Raw genomic sequence first — 4,722 nt, 5'->3', positions numbered from 1 at the left:
CAAGAGATTGAAGACATGAGGAAAATTCCTTATGCCTCTGCCGTAGGAAGCCTCATGTATGCTATGCTTTGCACCCGACCTGATATATGTTTCGCCGTTGGCGTAGTTAGTCGTTTCCAATCCAACCCTGGACCCGAGCACTGGATTGCTGTTAAGCATGTTCTTAAGTATCTTCGAAGAACTAAGAACTTGATGCTTACATACTCAGGTACTGACCTGACTATGACGGGATATACCGACTCCGATTTTCAAGCGGATAAGGATTCCAGGAAATCCACTTCGGGATCTGTGTTCATCCTTAATGGTGGAGCTGTCGTGTGGAGGAGTATTAAGCAATCTTGCATTGCTGACTCCACAATGGAGGCAGAATATGTGGCTGCTTGTGAAGCATCCAAAGAGGCTGTATGGCTTAAAAAATTCCTTAAGTATTTGGAAGTTGTTCCAAACGTCGACAAGCCCATGACCCTTTATTGTGATAATAGTGGGGCTGTCGCTAACTCAAAGGAACCTAGAAGCCATAAGCGCTCTAAGCATATTAAGAGGAAATACCATTTGATTCGAGAGATCGTGCAGCGCGGAGACGTGGAAGTGAAGAAGATCTCAACGGTGGACAACCTCGCAGATCCATTCACCAAGGCCCTAGCGAACAAGGTCTTCGACCAACATCGTGAGGGATTAGGCATGAAGGACTACACACACCTTCTTTGAGTCAAGTGGGAGTTTGTTGTCAATGGTGCCCACAAGAAGAGTTGTAGTCTTTATTTTGAACATTTGATGTAATAAAGTCTCATGAAGACTCTTGCTTGTAATTGCCTATTCATTCATTAATAAAGTTGAAACGTTCATTCAATCTTCCTTGTCTGAAGCTTTATGATAAAACCATAGTCTTTTAGTCCATAAACAAACTTAACAACTTACGAAGAGACAAATGTAGATTTGCATGAACAAACTCTTCGTAGTTTGCTTAAAACGATATATTCGCAATCTTAGGGTCAAAGGACTATTGACCTCAGTATGATTGTTAGAAGAATCTATGATGTCTGGTTATGAGGCATTGAGAGTTAGGAACTCTATAGTTCTTCTAGGTATCTTCCGAAGGTACTGAATTGACCCGTGCACTTCTAGAGACAAGATAAGAACAAACCATTTAACCTCTTATGTCTCGAAGTCACTATGTATGAATTGCATCATGCTTACCTTAATCCTGAAATGAGACATGCCATTTCACACCTTAGTATTCTCATTTGAGAAAGTCAAAGTTCGGACTCACTATGTGATTCCGAACAAGGCCTATTGGTGAAGTACTAAGTTGTGAGTCTGTCATGAGTAACTTTGTGAAGTTCTCATAGATATGGAATTCATGTACAAGATTGCTGAAATGCAATGTATGTCACCTCATGCTTTGTTCCTTGGAGTGTGAATAAATGAACTGGCCAGTGTCCAAATTGAGTCCTGACTCTTTTGGATGAAACAATGTGACTTGTTAGCTCCTCGTCAATACATTGTTTCTAACTTATTCACAAGCGACAAAGGAGTTGAGGAAATAACAGCTAGAAGGGTAAAATGGTAATTTAGTAAATCCCGACTAGCTGATGACATTCATGAAGGGTAAACATAGATAATATTCAGTGGATCCGCTCATCATAATTAGGTCGAATTCTTGAGTAGAAAATAAATTCATTTGAACCGAGAGATTTTCAGTGTCAGCTCTTTAGTGGAGTCAGTTGGCATTAACCTAAACTTGGAAAAGGTTTGTGAACTTTTAAGTCCAAGTGTTTAGCTAAAGCTTTGTTCATTTGGGTCCATGAGGTCACTGTCACGAATCACATCGATAGGAATAGTTAAACTGGAAGCTAAGCCAAAACAAGAACGAAAATAGTTAAAAGGGTATTTTTGTCTTTTGAGACAAAGGATGAAATGAATGTCAATAAATTTTTTTGACAAGGTCATTTTGTGACATGTTTCACTCGGCCATGACTTGATCATTGGGCCTTGTGAATTAATTTCATTTCATAAGAATTTTATTGAAAATTCTTATTGGGCCTTTTTCATGTTGTCATGAACAAATGGAAAAGCTTCTAGAAGCCTTTTCTAGAAGGCCTTGGGCGCCCAACATACCCAACCAAGAGAGAATATTTTGTGCATAAATGTATCAAGATACTTGCCAAAAGAAAAAGAGGAAACAAATTTGCATAAGGATGCTTTAGGGTAATCGGCCAAGTGAGAGACAAGGCAAGGCCTTGAACAAAATTGGAAACAAATCAAGGCTTCTAGAAGCCTTGTTTGGCCGAGTTTCTCAAGTGGGAAAGAGGCAATATTTGCTCATGAATATGTGATATTCTATAGAAGAGGAAACTACCTTATTGAAGGTAAAGCCTCTCATATAAATAGGAGCCTCATTTCCTCACAATTCATTCATCCAAGTTTAAGAGATTTGAGAGACTCTCTCTCTAGAACTTGGCCGAAGTCCTCTTCTCTCTCTCTCTAGTTTATTTTCGATTTTTTTCTTGTCTTGGCACCTAGGTCCTCACTCGACCTAGCGTTTAGCTCTGCGACTTCAAGACTTGTTCTTAAGTCGTAGTGTTTAAAAGTGCCCACTCACTGATTCCTTCTTTTCGAGTGATTTAGTGATAGAAACTATCGTGGTTGCTCGAGTTCCCGAGGAAAGAAAAGAGAGACGTGCTGCGAGGGGAGACGAACGTTGCCAACCTTCCAAAGGCTCATCAACGTTCAAGCATCAAAAAGGTTAGTAACTTTTATAGCTCATATTAGTTTTTATTTACATGCATATGCTCTTGTCTAGGTTAGTAAAAACTAGTTTTACTTAAAAAGAAATTTTTTAAAATTCCGCCGCTTAACGAAGCGTTAAACTTTTTCTCAAACCCTAGATCGATTCCAACAAGGCCGACGTCTTTTGGGCTCACTCACCCTGGGGTGAGCGAACGCGGTTGCGCCGGGTTAGGCCGGCGTCTTTTACTCAAACCACATGCGCCGGGTTAGGCCGGCGTCTTTTGGTGTTCGTGCCCTGAGGCTAGCGAACCTTAGTTTGGCTCAAATTTGGCCTTTTTCGGGTTTGAGGCAGCGCCTTTACGCGACTTACATGCGTCTCGGAAGACGTCTTTCACCTGCGCCTTTACGCGTCTTACGGCACGCCGGGAAGGCCGACGTTTTACTCAAACCTGTATGCACGAAGGGCCGTCGGGGTCCGAGCTTCCTAAGTTTGTGCCCCCGTGGGGGACTTAGGCCTTGTGCGTCGGGTTAGGCCGACGTCTTTTGGGCCCGCTCACCCTGGAGTGAGCGAACGCGGGTGCGTCGGGTTAGGTCGACGTCTTTTGGGCCCGCTCACCCTGGGGTGAGCGAACGCGGTTGCGCCGGGTTAGGCCGGCGTCTTTTGTTTTTCTGAAGAGTCGGCACGAGGAGTATCAATCGACTCGTAGACTCGGGGCTCGACTCGAAGGGCGAGCTCGATTCGAGGAGAGAGCTAGACTCAAGAAGCGAGCTCGATTTGAGGGGCGAGATCGACTCGAGGAGCGAGCTCGACTCCTGGAGATGCGTAGGTTTGGCGCGAGGAGTGCCAGCCGACTTTGCGGACTCGGAGCCCGTCCCGAGGAGCGAGCTTGACTCGAGGGGCGAACTGGGCTCAAGGAGCGAGCTCGTCTTGAGGAGCGAGCTCGAGTCGAGGGGCAAGCTCGACTTGAGGAGCGAACTCGACTCGAAGAGCGAATTTGAGCTCGACTCAAGGAGCGAACTTGAGCTCGAGCTTGAGGAGCGAGCTCGACTTGAGGAGCGAACTTGAGCTCGAGGAGCGAGCTCGACTGGAGGAGCGAGCTCGACTCGAAGAGCGAACTTGAGCTCGACTCAAGGAGCGAACCCGACTTGAGGAGTGAACTGGGCTCGAGGAGCGAGCTCGACTGGAGGAGCGAGCTCGACTCGAAGAGCGAACTTGAGCTCGACTCGAAGAGCGAACTTGAGCTCGACTCAAGGAGCGAACTCGACTTGAGGAGCGAACATGAGATCGAGGAGCGAGCTCGACTGGAGGAGCGAGCTCGACTCGAAGAGCGAACTTGAGCTCGACTCAAGGAGCGAACTCGACTTGAGGAGCGAACTGGGCTCGAGGAGCGAGCTCGACTGGAGGAGCGAGCTCGACTCGAAGAGTGAACTTGAGCTCGACTCAAGGAGCGAACTCGACTTGAGGAGCGAACTTGAGCTCGAGGAGCGAGCTCGACTGGAGAAGCGAGCTCGTCTCGAAGAGCGAACTTGAGCTCGACTCAAGGAGAAAACTTGACTTGAGGAGCGAACTTGAGCTCGAGGAGCGAGCTTGTCCCGAAGAGCGAACTTAAGCTCGAGGAGCGAGCTCGACTGGAGGAGCGAGCTAGACTCGAAGAGCCAGCTTGAGCTCGACTCAAGGAGCGAACTCGACTTGAGGAGTGAACTGGGCTCGAGGAGCGAGCTCGACTGGAGGAGCGAGCTCGACTCGAAGAGCGAACTTGAGCTCGACTCAAGGAGCGAACTCGACTTGAGGAGCCAACTTGAGCTCGACTCAAGGAGCGAACTCGACTTGAGGAGCGAACTTGAGCTCGACTCAAGGAGCGAACTCGACTTGAGGAGCGAACTGCGCTCGAGGAGCGAGCTCGACTGGAGGAGCGAGCTCGACTCGAAGAGTGAACTTGAGCTCGACTCAAGGAGCGAATTCGACTTGAGGAACGAACCTGAGCTCGACTC

The sequence above is a fragment of the Urtica dioica genome, chromosome 6, assembly GCF_054948205.1.
Source record: "Urtica dioica subsp. dioica isolate 48M chromosome 6, U.dioica_male_clone48M_v1_H2, whole genome shotgun sequence".
In the NCBI taxonomy this organism is placed as follows: Eukaryota; Viridiplantae; Streptophyta; class Magnoliopsida; order Rosales; family Urticaceae; genus Urtica; species Urtica dioica.
The sequence above is the reverse complement of the archived record's forward strand: the minus strand, read 5'-3'. Positions refer to the sequence as shown.